The sequence below is a fragment of the Notamacropus eugenii genome, chromosome Y (genome assembly GCF_028372415.1).
Source record: "Notamacropus eugenii isolate mMacEug1 chromosome Y, mMacEug1.pri_v2, whole genome shotgun sequence".
Classification (NCBI taxonomy): domain Eukaryota; kingdom Metazoa; phylum Chordata; class Mammalia; order Diprotodontia; family Macropodidae; genus Notamacropus; species Notamacropus eugenii.
In genome coordinates, this window is record NC_092880.1 from 9263556 (window position 1) to 9280623 (window position 17068).

The 17068-nt window shown below is 35.9% G+C and overlaps 1 pseudogene; it reads left to right on the forward strand.

Moving 5' to 3' along the window:
- LOC140516782 (olfactory receptor 5W2-like) overlaps positions 1 to 17068 on the forward strand; it is a 197441-nt pseudogene that overhangs the window by 114441 nt on the left and 65932 nt on the right.

A 17068-nucleotide genomic window follows, 5' to 3' on the forward strand; every position in this document is an offset into this window, starting at 1 on the left:
TACTTTAATCAACAGCATATATCACTCATTTAGTTCAGGGGAAAACGTCAGCACCCTGAAATTCAGATAAAATACAAATAGAAATTACAAACAGAAAGACCTTCACGCAGGGCTTCCAAATATCTGACCATAGATATATACACACACGCATACATACATAGAAACATCATTACCAGAGAAAGAAGCACCAACACCTGGGTTTTCAAAGCCGGCCCCTTAGAGTCTCGTCTTGTCAAACAAACACTTCCAATATGTAAGGCCCAAAGTAAAACCTCACCAAAGAGCTCACTTTTTCAGAGCTGAAGGGATGGACCTACACACATAAAATATTCATAGGAGATTTATTTTCTAGTGGTGGTAAAGAATTGGAAATTCAGGAGATGTTAATCATCCTAAATTCATATGATTGTAATGGAATATTATTTTGCTTTAAAAAATGGTGGACACTACCCAAATTAATATACTTATTTAGTGCCATACCAATTAAACTATCAGACAATTACTTTCTAGAGCTGGATAAAATAATATCAAAATTCATTTGGAAAAACAAAAGGTCCAGAATATCAAAGGGACTAATGAAAAGAAATGCATGGGAAGGTGGCCTAGCGCTACCAGACCTTAAACTGTACTATAAAGCAGCAATTATCAAAACCACTTGGTATTGGCTAAGAAACAGAGAGGTAGACAAGTGGAATAGACTTGGCACTCAAGATGCAGTAGGCAAGGAATATAGCAACCTTCTGTTTGATAAACCCAAGGACCCCAGCTTCTGGGATAAGAACTCATTGTTTGACAAAAATTGCTGGCAAAACTGGATAACAGTGTGGCGGAAATTAGGCATAGACCCATACCTGACACCGTACACAAGAATAAAGTCCAAATGGGTACATGATTTAGGTATAAAGATTGATACCATGAATAAACTGGAGAAGCAAGGAATAGTGTATTTATCAGATCTATGGAGAAGGGAAGAATTCTTTACTAAAGGAGAGATAGAATGCATTATGAAATGCAAAATGGATAACTTTGAGTACATTAAACTGAGAAGTTTTTGCACAACCAAACCCAATGCAACCAAAATCCGGAGGGATGTAGTAAATTGGGAAAAAATTTTTACAGCTAAGCTCGGGGATAAAGGCCTCATTTCTAGAATATATAGAGAACTGACCCAAATGTATAATCATACAAGTCATTCCCCAATTGATAAATGGTCAAAGGATATGAACAGGCAATTTTCAGAGGAAGAAATTAAAGCTATCTATAATCATATGAAAAAATGCTCTAAATCACTATTGGTTAGAGAGATGCAAATCAAAACAACTCTGAGGTACCACATCACACCTATAAGATTGGCAAACATGACAGAACAAGAAAATGATAAATGCTGGAGAGGATGTGGGAGAGTTGGAACACTAATTCATTGTTGGTGGAGCTGTGAGCGCATCCAAGCATTCTGGAGAGCAATTTGGAACTATGCCCAAAGGGCTACAAAAATGTGCATACCCTTTGACCCAGCAATATCGCTACTAGGACTATATCCCCAAGAGATCATAAAAATGGGAAAGGGTCCCACATGTACAAAAATATTTATAGCAGCACTCTATGTAGTTGCCAAAAACTGGAAGTCAAGGGGATGTCCATCAATTGGGGAATGGCTGAATAAATTATGGTATATGAATGTAATGGAGTACTATTGTGCCATAAGAAATGATGAACAAGAAGACTTCAGAGAGGCCTGGAAGGACTTATATGACCTGATGCTGAGTGAAAGGAGCAGAACCAGGAGAACTTTATGCACAGCAACAAGCACAGTGTGTGAGAGTTTTTTCTGGTAGACTTAGATTTTTGTAATAACACAAGAACTTCTGAAAAAAAAAAAAAATCCCAATGGTGGACCTCAAGGCAAAATGCCTTCCACACTCAGAGAGAGAAATATGGAAGTCACTCACATAATGTAGCAGATCATGTTTGTGTATGTGTATCTGTTTGTGTATCATGTTCTGATTTGTTATACGGATTCTTTCATTTATCTTAGTCTGACTACATAGCATGACTATAGTGAAAATATACTCAATAGGAAAGTATATGTAGAATCTATACAGAATTGTATGCAGTCGTGGGGAGGGAGGGAGGTAGTGGGGGGTGGGTGGGGAGGGATAAAATCGCAATTGTATGGCAGTGATTGTTAAACATTAAAAAAAGAAAAAAATTAATAAAAAAAAAAAGAAAAAAAAAGAAAAAAAAATGGTGGACACGATGGTCCCAGAAAAACATGAATTTATACGAATTGATGCAAAATGACATGAGTCGAAGGAGAAGAACATTGTATACAGTAACAGCAATATGAATAATAATGTACTATGAATAACTTAACGATTCTTAGCAATACAATGATCTAAGACAATTCTGATGGGCTTATGCTGAAGGTGTTATCTGCCTCCAGAGAAAGAACTGGTAGAGCCTGAAATCAGATCAAATATACTTTTCTTCTTTCCTTTCTTTTTTCTTGTTTCTTTGTCTGTGTTTGCTTTCGCAGACTGACTTGCACAGAAATGTGTTTTGCATGACTACACATGTGTAATCTATGTCAAATTGCTTTTTTTCTCAATGGGACACAGAGAGAAGGAAAGAAGAAAATCTGGAAGTCAAAGTTTGAAAAAAAGAATGAGAGATGTTTTTGCACACAATTGGGAAAAATAAAATATTAGATATGACTTTAAAAATAAAGAGTCAGAGACATCTCTGGTTATAACTCATCCTACCTGAACTAGTGTTTTTGAAGATCTTTTTCAACTCAGATTCTGTGATCTAATCAATTAATACTTTGCTTTTGAATTACTCGCTTTTTTATTGGTGTTGCTATAGACAACAAGTGCACAGCATCTGGCTCACAGCTTTCTGGCACAATGCTTAGTTATCATGAAAACAATGAGATAACCTTTGCTTGCTGCATCATTTTCTCAGTTATCCAAAAGAATTCAAAATAATAGGATAGTTTTTATGGAGTTTCCTCTCCCATAAGTATACTTTATCATGTCTGTTTGGCCATGTATTCATTTGTGTTGGAAGGAAAAATATGCATCTATCCCTTTCTCTTCTTTCATTCCAGGACTATTTTAAAAAAATCCTCTGAAGACCTTCTGAGTTGCTGCTAACTTTGTGTTTTATCATACAACCAATACTACATCCAAATAATTGTGTTTCTAACTAAACCACTTTTCTCTTTCAGAAGAAGAGCTTGAGAAAAATTTATCAGTTATTTTGCTAAGGTGTATTAACGATTTTGATTTTTGATATTCATTGAAATAAAAAAATCAAAGAAGTCTTTCTATTCTTTTTCAAAACAGTATATAAGGTGACATTTTTATGTCTCCTAATGTAGAAATACCAAATAAAAACTCTGATTTTTGAACACATTTACTTAGAGATGGATATTAAACAGTTCATAATAGATCTTGAATTGAAGCTATTCAAAAGTCAACTTTTGTTCATAACATAATAACGTCTCTGACCCCTGCAAGTTGTCTTCTAAATTCATGCCGTTGACCAGAAGAATTTTGTTTTTTTCATTTGACAGGGTAAAGGAGGTAGAGTACAACTCCATTACTCTTTCCCTTAAATTCCTACCCCACACTTCGTAAGGTAATATAAGGAGGTTGACCCTCTGCATGAAAATCACAAGTGTTGGTCTAGTCATATAAAGATAGTAAATAGAACTTATTTTAGTTTCATAAACGTACCAATTTCTGAAGGGTAGGAATAGGTGTGAGCATTAGTTTCTAGACTTTGGTTATTTGTTGTATTAATTTATTAATTTTTGATGACCTTTATGCCGAGCAGCTCAAATGAATTCAAAACTCCTAATTAAATAGGTTGGTCATAAATCATGACTAATTGCATTTCATCAAAGTTAGGAAACCAGAAAGTATTAGTTCCAGGATCAATTAGTACATGGCTAATTGTGTTTTTATGACTGGTAATCAAACACATTCCCACATGCATATTTCTATAGATGTCAGTCCCTCTCTTCTAATCACCCAGACTTGAAATCTATGTTTTTTGCTTCTTTTCTGCTTTACTATTTCTTTCACCTCTTTCAATGAAACACTTTTCACATCCTGTTATTTATACTTCCACCTTGTCCGTCATATCTCCTCTCTTCTCATCTAGTCACCATTCCTGTTTGGATACTCACCACTCCTCACATCAAATATTTCAAAATCTTCCAAGCTGATCTTCCTCCCTCCATTTTCTTACCCTTTCAATCTTTATTTTGTCCAGCTTCCGAAATAATCTTAGTGGATTCACCGCCCTGATTAAAAACAAACCAAAATATCAAACAAACAAAAACTCTTATAAACATAAACAGAAATAAAAAACCTTCAGTGGTTCCCTATTATCTATAAAATGAAATATAATGTATTAACCTAGCATTCATGGTCCTCCATAACAAGGTCCCAATATACCTTTTTAACCTTTCTTCATGTCACTACTTAAAACACAATTTAAATTTTTTTTTTTAATAATGCTCTTGCCTAACCAGGTGTTAACTTGTCCTGAAGGCCCATATTCATATAGAGCTTTGACTAGACTTGGAAAAAAAATATTTCACTGGATTAAAGATAAAACCCATGTTTCATGTAGCCTTGAAGAAATATACATACTCCAGTGCAATATGGTATGCAACCTTTTTTTTTTTTTAAAATCTTCACTGTAATTTCTACTTCACATCCATTGATGAGTGTTTTCTGTATCTTTAGGTTTCGCTGGAACATTTTATGCAGATTATTCTGCTGACTCTATCTTAGTCTGCAATATGCTACAACATTTTTCTTGGGTATCCCCAACAATCTAAACTGTATTTCTCTCCTAGAAGGGTCTCCATAATTTTTAATCATTGTATCCACATACCTAATATAACATCTTGCATATGTATAAAATTCAATTAATGCATGTTTTGGAGTGGATGGATAGATAGGTAAATGGGTGAAGTTCCTGGATGTTTGAAATAAGAAAAGTAACATTTTTCACTGACCCATCAAAAACGAGATGAAAGACCATCTCCTTACCTGCTGGAGGGATAAGTGATTCTCAAAATTCTTACGTCTGGAAGCAAAGTCTGGGGCCAGTTGTCTCTATCTTACATCTTTGTTTTGGGTTTTTGAGGCCTGAGCCCTAGTGAGTTTCTGTTAAGCTTTGGGCCATATAGTCTAGAATCTCCAAATCCTGTGGGTCCACTTTTCAGAGTATAATTTCCTTGTACTCCCAGAACAAAGTTTACTGAAACTCATTATCTTGACTTTACTGGAGCTGATAAAATCCCCAGAGATAAATAATGATGCTGAACATTTCAAAGTGATGCAATAATAGGAAGTTGTGATTTAAAAAGAAAGAAATTTCTTTTATATTACTCAAGTTCGTCATCCCCTTTGACGAGGAAGGGTGTAGTTGTTCTGTGTAAACTGATAGAGTCATACAGTAAGGGATATTCTGATTGGAGAATATTTCCCACTTACAAGAACTACCTATAAAGGACTCATTTTGTAATACGAAGTGCATCTAACTGGCAAGTCAGGAATCATGGGATAAGATTCTATAGTCTCATCATTTAGTTATAAATACTCTACTATGCAATGGTTCCATTATTGGGCTTGGAGTCGTAGGAGAAAGCTTCAGATACTACCTCTGATACTTAAAATCTGTATTAAAATGAGCATTTTTCTTAAAGTTTAAGAGCCATAGTTTCTTAATTTGTAAAATAGTGATAGCAAGGCCCCTAAAACCTACCTCACAGGAGTGTTGGAAAATTAAATTGTGGTTATGGACTTAGGGCAAATGAACAATGGTTATTTAAATTATCTTCCCTTGTTTAAAAGTAAAACAACGATTTCTTCCTTGTTAACATTAAAATCAACAAGTATTTTTAAGCAGCTATAATATATGAAGTAGTGTACTAAGCAATTACAATGAAAGGAAAAAAAATAAGTCACTGGACTTGAGTAATTATATTCCATTAGTTAAGTAGAAAAGATCCTGAAGAACCTTCTAGGGATAAGCTTGACACAAGCAATGTTTCACAGAATCATAGACTACGTTTCTTGATACTTAGCAATGAAAGGATTTGGCTTGTTACTTATTTATATCTGTTAGAACTATGCAATAGATGATATGGATAGTCCTACTAATCTACATTTGCAGTAATATTAGCAACATGCACAGATAATCAATAACTGTAAAAAGAGTTGGTGAAAATAGGGTAGACTGTTACAATTCCAGACTTTTTGTGAACTGCAGATTTATCCCAAATACACATATAAAAATAAAATGGTTAGCAATGAACAGTGTTCCTTTTTAATGTTTTCACATGTTGCATTATTCCTGGGTTGAGAAAATCAAATGAGAAAAACATGACACAACATAAATAAGTTAACTATCAATATTCCAAAATGAAATTTAGACATCTCTAAGACATGGGATTTGAAGAAAGGGAAGATAGATTTGTTCTTGATTCATTCGGTCAGAGCACTCCACCTCTGATCATTTTTGGTCTCAGCTCAATGCTCTTAGATGGAGAAAGTGAGATGGCTGTCAAGGCAGAAAATGATATGATACCAAGCAGAACACAACCTCAGGGACTAGTCCACCCTTCCTAGAACTTTCTGCTTGGAAAGTCAACATAAGGGTAAAGTGCTCCCAAACTATGGTAAGGTCATTTGGGAATACTCTTTGACTCTGTCCACCAATATCCATTTCAAAATCATCAGGAGACAACTATAAAATAATATCTCAAGTACGATTTTGGAGCTGCAGAACTGATAAAAGGTTAGGTGAAATGGTTTCCAGTTCAACACAACTTAGGAGGTATGCAGGAAAGATCTCTTAAGGTGGGGGTGTTTAGCTTGGAAACCCACTCAGAGTGGGTAACAAAGGTCGTATCTTGGCACCAGTAGTGGCCCGTGGAGGTAGGAGCTTGTCAGAAGCAAGCTCTCGACCTAGGGACAGTGGTAGGTGAAACAACTGGGTAGAAGAGGACCCTTTGCTGACACTGGGTTCAGGACTCTGTTGCACCACCCGTATACAATTCTAGGACATAGCTCCAAAGGTAAAAGGGGTATTAGCGTTTGCAGCTAATGGAGACAAGAGACCTGGGTCACAGTTTCAGGGTGAAGAGGAGTGCTTGTGGTCATTCATGGGGCAAAAACGAACTTGGTCTCACTTCTCAGACAGAGGGAGTACCAGCAATTGTAGTGAATAAATTACCCAAATTAACAGAAGAACAAATAGAATACTTAAATAACCATATCTTCGAAAAAAAATGAACGTCATAAATGAGTTCCCTAAGAAAATATTTCCAAGACTAGATGTATTCACAAGATAATTCTACCAAACATTTAAAAAACAATTAATTACATTATAATATAAACTATTGGTGAAAATAGGCAGAGTCCTACCAAATTCTTTTTATGACACAAGTATGATAGTAATACTTTAACCAGGAAGAGCAAAAAAAAGATGAAGAAAATTACAGAACAATTTCCTTAATGAATATTGATTCAAAATTTTAGATAAAATACTGGCAAGGAGATTGCAAAATATATATCACAAAAATCCTACAGTATAACTAGGTGGGATTTATAAAAGAAATACAGAGATGGTTCAATATTAGGAAAGAAAACAACATAATTGACAATACCAGTAATAAAACCTATATATATATATATATATATATATATATATATATATATCATGTGATTATCTCAATAAATGTAGAAAAAAGCTTTTTGACAAAATACAACACTCAATTCCTATTAAAACTCTAGAAAGCAAAGTTTTCCTTAAAATGATAAAGAGTATCTACTTAAAGCTATCCACAAGCATCTATAATGGGGATAAGCTAGTAATTCCCAATAAGATCAGAGGAGAAGTAAGGCTACCCATTATCACAGATATTATTCAGTATTGCTCTAGAAGTGCTAGCTAAAGCAATAAAACAAGAAAAAAATTGAAGGTATTTTAATAGGCAATGAATAAAACAAATAGCACTCTATTTTTCTTTTTTTAGAATTTATTTATTTTTCAATTCTCAATATTCACTTCCACAAGAATTTGAATTCAAAATTTTCTCCCCACCCCACCCCAAGAAAACATACATACCATCCACCCCTTCCTCTAGTCTATCCTCTATTACCCACCCTTCTTCCATCCCACTTCTCCTCTATTTTCCTGTAGGGCAAAATAGATTTCTATACTCCATTGCCTGTATAGCTTAATTTCAAGTTACATGCTAAAACAAATTTTTAACATTCATTCTTAAAGTTTTGAGTTCCATATTCTGTCCCTCCCTCCCCACCGACCATCATTGAAAAAACAATCAATTCAATATAGGTGATACATGTGTAACAATGCAAAGCACTTCCACAATAGTTCTGTTGTAAAAGACTAACCACATTTCCCTCTGTCCTGTCCTACTCTCCATTTATTCCATTCTCTCCCTTGACCTGTCCTCCCACAATAGTGTGTGCTTCTTATTATCCCTTTGCCCAATTTGCTGCCCCTTCTATTATCTTCCCTCTCCTATTCCCTTCTCCCTTGCTTTCCTGCAGGGTAAAATAGATTTCCAGATCCGAGTGAGTGTGTGTTATTCTTCCTTGAGCCAAATCCCATGAGAGTAAGGCTCAGTTATTCCCTTTCATCTCCCCCCTTTTCCCCTCCATTGAAAAAACTCTTCCTTCCCTTTTGTATGTGAGATGATTTCCTACATTCTACCTCTCCCTTTCTCTTACTCCTAGTACATTCGATCAACAGTAAAATTTGTCCTTTAGGTATTTTCCCTTCATATTCAGCTCACCTTGTGCCCTCTGTCTATGTATGTGTGTGTGTGTGTGTATACACGGACACATATTCATATATGTATATATATATATGAACTTTTATATGCACATATAGACATGCATGTATATACACATATGTACATGCATGCATATGTGTATATATGTGCATGTGTGTACATGTGTGTATACACACATATACATATAAATATATACATAAAATACACACATAAACCCATGTACATATGCAAAATGGCACATATATAATATGCGTGCAATCATACCCATACGCACTTACATATATATATTCCCTCTAACTACCTTAATACTGAACAAGGTCTCATGAGTTACATATAACATCTTTTCAAATAGGAATGTAAACAGTTCAAATTTAATAAGTTCCTTAAGGCGTCTCTTTCCTGTTTACCTGTTCATGTTTCTTTTGATTCTTGTATTTGAAAGTCAATTTTTCTACTCAGTTCTGGTCTTTTCAACAAGAATGCTTGGAAGTCCTCTATTTCATTGAAATTCCATTTTTCCCCAGTAGTATTATGCTCAAGTTGGCTGAATAGGTGATTCTTGGTTGCAATCCTATCTGTTTTGACCTCTGGAATATCATATTTCAAAGCCCTTCAATCCCTTAGTGTAGAATCTGATAAATCCTCTGTTATCCTGATTATATTTCCACAATACTTGAATTGGTTCTTTCTGGCTGCTTGTAATATTTTCTCCTTCACCTGGGAACTCTAAAATCGGGCTAAAATATTCCTAGGTCTTTTCCTTTGGGGATCACTTTCAGGAGGTGATCAGTGAATTATTTCTATTTCTATTTTACCCTCTGGTTCTAGAATATCGTGGCAGTTTTCCTTGATAGTTTTTTGGAATATGATGTCTAGTCTCTGTTTTTAATCATGGTTTTCAGTTAGACCAATAATTTTAAAGTTTTATCTCCCGAATCTATTATCCAGGCCAGTGTCTTTCCAGTGAGATATTTCACAATGTCTTCTATGTTTTCATTTTTTTGGTTTTGTTTTATAATGTATTGGTTTCTCATAAAGCTTCCATCTGCTCCATTCTAATTTTTAAAGAACAGTTTTCTTCAGTGAGCGTTTGAACCTCCTTTTCCATTTGGCCAATTCTGCTTTTTAAAGCATTCTTCTTCTCATTGGCTTTTTGGACCTCTTTTGCCATTTAGGTTAGTCTGTATTTTTTTAAATTGAATTATTTTATTTGTTTTCATTCCTCAACAATCACTTCGATATACCTTAATTTTTTTTCCCACTCCCTTCCCCTTATTCCTCCCTCTGTCCCCACTCCCTCTCTGAGATGGCATATAATCTTATATAGGTTCAACAGCAGCATTCCTATTAAATGCATGTTGCATAGAAGAATTAAAATGAATGGGGAAACCATAAAACAAGACAAATTATAACATAATACAAGAGAAAATGGTCTGTTTCTGTCTGTGATACAATTTCATAAATCTTTCTCTGGATGTGGAAGGTGTTTTGCCACGAGAGTCCATTGGAAATTTTTTTTAAATTTTATTTGTTTTCAGTGTTCTACAATCACTAACTAGATACAGTAGCTGCTGGCTATTTCGTATACAATCACACTTAACTAGTTATCTCGTTATGTGTGAGGGGGATGTGGTCTGGACAACTGAGGCTCCTTTGCCGAGCTAGAGCCTAGGCATGCTCAGCTATCTGTCCTAGTTTCTTCCCAATTCCACTGGGGTACTGAGGCATGCCTGACGTCCTGGTGTTGGCAGTTGCTGGCTTCACACCCCTGAGGGTTCAGGATCTTCTCCCAGTTTGTTGAGGTGTGGTTGTTTGGGACAGCTCTGATCCTGCATTGGTCACCTGTGGCTACAACAAGAAGAACCCTCTTTAGTGATCTTTCTAGCCTCACGGGTTAAGAGTCTGTTTACCTCTTTTACTGCTCCCATTTTTCCAGGGTTTTTCCTGGGGAGATATTCTCTGTATTCGTCAAGATCAATAAGGGGAGGGAGATAGCAATTACCTATCACTCTGCTATCTTGGCTCCCTGAACCACCCATTGGAAATTTTTTAAGTCTATGCATTTCAGTGAAGTACGAAGTCTACCAGAAAAATTTCTCACATATTGTGGTTGTTGCTGTGTGCAAAGTTCTCCTGGTTTTGCTCCTTTCACTCAGCATCAATTCATATATGCTTATCCAGACTTCCCTGCAGTCTTCCTGTTCTTCATTCCTCATAGCAATAGTGAGTCTATTTTTAAAGGTGCTATTCTCTTCAGCATTTCATTGGGTCTCCTTTAGCCAGCTATTGACTCACTTTTCATGACTTTATGTCATCACTCTCATTTCTCTTCCCAATTTTTCCTCCACCTCTCTTACTTGATTTTCAAGATCTTTTTTAGCTCTTCGATGGCCTACAACAATTGCATACTGTTTTGAAATTTTGGATGTAGAAGCCTTGACTTTGATGTCTTCCTCTAATTGTATACTTTGTTCTTCCTCATCCAAAAAGATGGGAGAACTTTCTTTTCATCAAGAAAGTAACCTTCTGTAGTCTTATTTTTTTTCCCTTTCTGGGACATTTACCCATCCAGTTACTTGACTATTGAGTCCTTTGTCAAGTGGAGCATATATTACCATAGTCTTCAGAGGTTTTGTACCGTTGATCTCTGAACTATCTCCAGGGAACTGTAAGTTCTCAATTCCTCCAAGATGGCACAATCAAGGGAAAGGAGTTTATTCCTCTCCTGGCATGCACTCTGGTCTTGGAGTAACCACAAGCACTCATTTCTGCACTGGAAATGCCTGTAGGTTTCCCTCTCCATAGCCACCACCAGCTCCACCATGTCAGCGGCAGTTTTCCTCCTCACCCCAGGACTGCCACTCAGGGCTGAGATCCACATCAGCCACTCAATTACCTCAGGTTGTTCAGGCAGAGGGCTCCAAAAGTGGATACTACTGCTGCAGTCACAATGGCTGCTGCTGTTCTGGAGCTGGGGCTGAGACCAGATCACAGTTCCCTCTCACCCAAGTGAAAGAGTTTTCTTATTGACCTTTGAAGCTGTCTTTGGCGTTTGTGGTTTGAGGAATCTGGGAACCACAGCTGCTACCCATGAATCCATGCCCTAAAGCCTGCTACAGTCTTGTCCTTGCCACATGGCCTGGGCTGTGCTGTGCTGTGCTCTGCTCCAAGCAAGATGAGATAGATCCTTCCTGTTGGGCTGTGTTGGGCTGGAAATCTGTTTCAATCTGTCATTTTGTGGCTTATGCTGCTCTAGAATTTGTTTAGAGGAATTTGTTACAGAAATTTTATGGGTTATGGGGTGACAGCCAAAGCAGGTCCATCCTTTTATGCCACCATTTTGGCTCTGCCCACAAAAATAGCATTCTTTATAGATGATATGATACTATACTTAGGGAATCCCAGAGAATATACTAGAAACTAGTTGAGATAACTAACAAGGTCAGCTATTACAGGATATAAAAAAACTACATAAATCACCAGCAATTCTATATATTGCCAAGAAAGTCCAGCACTAAGATATTGAAAGAGAAATTCTATTTAAAATAGCTGTTGGTGCATTTCTTTCTTTCTCAGAGGACCAATGACAACAAGAACGTGATGTTCTAATTTCCAAGTGAATTGGATTTAAGTGAGGCAGGGCTGTGCAAAGTCAGGAGCCTCACTCTGCCCTGCAGAACCATCTAGGTCCAGTGAAAAGACACAGAACAGGTAACCATAAATAACATAAAACAGTTGGGAGTCTTCTTGCCAAAACAAACCCAGGAACCACATGAACAAAATTTCGAATCATTTTTCACAGAAATAAAGTCAGATCATAACAATTTGGAAAAAACGTATGCCACTCATGGATAGGCTGTTCAATATGATAAAAATGATTATTCCACCTAAATTAACGTACTTAGACCCATACTAACCAAATTCCAAATATATACATACATATATGTGTGTGTACACACACATATACATGTGTATATATATGTGTACACACATATACACATACATATATACATATATACACATATATGTATACATATACATACATATTATAGAGCTACAGAAAATAAAAATTTGATAAGTAGAATGTCTAGGATATCAATGGAGTCAAATAAAAATAATATGAAGTAAGGTAACTTAGAAGTTTTGAAAGATATGATTAGTTAGCAATATCTGAAAGATTCACAGCTCTCCTCTTCTTTCCAAAGTGCTGCGTTTAAGTTTAATTTGTTGTTATTGCTGTTGTTGTTTTTCAGAGGGACATTATTGATAATGACACTGCATTGACTCTCCTTATTCTGGTCAGCCCCCATCCAAGTTGGCAAGGAATTTAATCTCAAGTAGGGAAGCCAGTTATGCTGTGTTCAAACTTGGGTGGAAATGGATTCTTTTGTTTAGATACCCCAAGACTGGGATTGGTTTGGGATAGCTGAGAGTAGTCTAATATACTGATACTTTCCCTGTTCAGAGGGTGTGAAATGAGGAAGTGACATCAGCCCTTGTTGAAATGTTATATAAACTATGGAGTTTAACACCCAAAAGAGCTCAGTTTTGACTGTACCTCTTTATGCATGCTGGTAATAACAAAGACCTTGTCACACAGAAAGGAGTATGATTTTCTAAAATGAAAGGAAACTTTGTAGGGGTCAACAATATACTTCAATCAAACACATATTTTGTTCAGGGGAAAAAGTCAGCACCCTGAACTTCAGAGAAAATGCAGAGAGAAATCAAAATTAACAGACAGGGCTTCCAACTGTCTGACCATAAGCAATACATACATCACCGATCAACAGACAGATCTAGCTGTCTGAAAACAAATAAATAATTACCAGAGAGAGAAGCACTACCATATGGGTTTTCAACGTGGAGGGGCTTCTTAGTGGCTACCCAGAATCTCATTTGGTCAAACAAACACTTCCAATGAATAAATCCCAAAGGAAAACCCCACCTCACAGTATCTAAATACTGTATATTTATACAGAGCCAGAGAGCATCACAACCCTTGAGAACTAGTGCTTCATTAGAAATTAAAAAAAATTATGGGCCTGGCCACAAAGCGAATCTCCCTCAATCAAACTTCTCTTAATGGGCAGGCCAATTAATACCTGGAGAAGACCTTTAACTCTCATAATTACCGTTACAATGCTCCACTTGGTTGGAAAAAAATAAACATGTGCATATGACCTAATTTTTTCATTTATTTTTTTAGACGAAACTCTGAAGGTTGATACAGTATGGATCTCAAACTGCATTACAAAGTAGTCATTATCAAAAGAATCTGTTATTACCTATGAAACAGATTGGTAAATCAGTAAAACAGATTAAGTACAAAACAGTAAAAGATATTAGTAATCTGTTTTATGGCAAATCCAAAAGTCTAAGATTTCAAGACAATAAATCAATATTTGAGTAAAATTTCTGGGAAAACTGGAAAGCAATATGACAGAAACTAGGTATAAAACAACATTTCACACTATAAAGCAAGAAAAGGTTAAAATGGTTATGTGATTTAAAAATAAAGGATGATATCAGAAAAAATAGGGAAGAATGGAATATCATATGTGTCAGATCTGTGGATAAAGAAAGAATTTATGACCAAAGAAGTGATAGGGAACATTATGTGATGCAAAATTGATAATTTTGGTTATATTAAATTGAAAAAAGGGTTGTACACACAAAGGCAATGAGTCAAAATTAGAAGAAATTGGTAGGAATAGGATGAGGAATTACAGCAAGATTCTCTGACTAAAAACCTCATTTTTTGAGTATATAGAAAAATGAGTCAAATTTATAAAACTATGAGTCATTCTTTAAATGATAAATGGTCAAAGGCTATAAATATTATTCAGGAGACAAAATCAAAGTTATCTATAGTCACATGAAAAAATGCCGTAAATCATTATTGATTAGAGAAATGCAAATTTAAACAATTCAGAGTTACCACTTTATACCTATCAGATTGGCTAATATGACAGACCAAGAAAAAGACAAATACTGTAAGCAATGTGGAAAAATAGGGACACCAATACACTATTGGTGGAGTTGTGAACTAATCCAACCATTCTGGAGAGGAATTTGGAATTCTGCCCAAAGAACACTCAGCAAGAACAGTATTAGATCTGTACACCAAAGAGATAGAAGAAAAACAAAAAGACCGGCATATACACAATATTTATAGCAAGTCTTTCTGTGGTGGCAAAGAATAAGAAACTGATGAAATGCTCATCAAATGGGGAATGGTGGGAAAAGTTGTGGTATGTGATTGTGATGTAATATTATTGTGCCATTAAAATAATTGACCAGATGTTTTCAGAAAACCCCGGGAAAACTTGCATGAAGAGATGCAAGTTGAAACCAGGAAAACAATGTGCACGGCAGCAGTAACAGGTAGTATGGTTATCAACGGTGATTGACATAGCTATTCTTAGAAATACAATGGGCCAAGACATATCCAAAGTATTTGTGATGAAAAATGCTATCCAACTCTGATTAAGGAAATGATAGAGTATGAATATAGATTGAAAAATTCTTAAAAAAAAAAACTTTACTTTTGTTGTTTTTGTTTGAATTTTCTTTTGCAGCATGGCTAATATGGAGATGTTCTCTATTACTTCATTTGTATAATCTATATCAAATTGCTTGCCTTCTCAAAGACAGAGAGGGGAGAGAATTTGCACTCAATATTAAAAATAATGCCAATTTAAAAAATTTAATTGAGAAATTATACAATCTTAAAATAAGGAAGAAGATGCAACATGGCAGCATTGGACGAGTAAGCAAAAAAGAAAAGGGATCATTCTTGAAACATGATCAAAAAGGAAATGGGCCAGACATATATTCAACATAATTTGTCTCAGATGGACAGTTAAATAGCTGCACTGGTACCTGGTGCACTGGAACGTAAAAGAAAATGTTTTCTAGCACTGGATCATATTGTCAGCCAATCAACAGTTATTAAGCTCCCACTATGTGCCAGACATTGTGCTTAGTATTGAAGATGTATTTGTCTCTTTTGGAACAAAATAGAGTCCTTGTCCTCAAGGAGCTCAGAATCTAATGTGGGAGATAACAAGCAAGCAAATACTTAAATAGGATTTATATACAGTGTAAACAAATAATTGACAACGGGAAAGCATTAGAATTCAGAGAGGTTTTTAAAGGTTTCTAGTAGAAAATGTGATTTTAGTTGGCAAATAAAGGAAACCATAATGAAAGAAGGTAACCATAAAGTTTCCACAAGGAGGATGATAAATCTGAGGATGAGAGACAGCCAGATAAATGTCCTAGTGCTGATAGATGAAGATTCTTGTTGGAGGACTGCTGAAGAGGTTGTTCACTGTATCAGAGTATGTGACAAGGAGTAGGATATCAGAGGTCTAGAAAGATTGAAGTAGGCTAGGGTATAAAGGGCTTTGAATACCAGAGAGAAGAATTTGAATTTTATTCTGGAGGTGGCAGGGAGTCACTGGAGTTTATTGAGTAAGGGGTGACATGTCTGAATCTGTACTTTAGAAAGGTCACTTTCATGGCTGAATGAAGAATAGATTTGAGTGGGGAAAGATTGGAAACAGGCAGATCTATCAGAAGACATAAACAGATCCCCTTTAGTGGGGTGGAAAGATATAAACAAGCATTTCACATCTGGAGAAGGTAAGGATGCCTGGCTGGTGAAAGAATTGGAGGGAATATTCATAACGATAAGGTCACTGATCCATTGAAATCACAATCAAATTGCTAATGAATAACAGAAGAAATTAAAATGAATTGGGGAAATGATTGTGCATAAGGAACAGAACAATGGTTAGTATTGTTGAATGACAGAGGTGTTTCAATGTACTATAAAGCTGTAAGGGCACAGAATCAATGAGACGGAATTAATTGAGGTAAGATTTTGGTGACCTTTAAATTGTTGACTATTTACTTCCCATCTTTGTTTTTCAGACTGTAGATCAGGGGGTTCAACATAGGGATTATTACTGTATAAAAGACAGAGGACACTTTCACCTCTTCCCTGAGGTTTTGATTCCTGGGCACACAGTAGAGGAAGAGAATTGTCCCATGGTAGATAGTGATGGTCATGAAATGTGAGGCACAAGTGGAGAAGGCTTTTTGCCTCCCCGTAACTGAATTCATCTGCAGGACAGTGATCAAAATAAAAAAGTAAGGGGTAAGGATGATCACAAGCGTGTTCACCTCATTAAAGGTAGCAGTGGTGAAAAG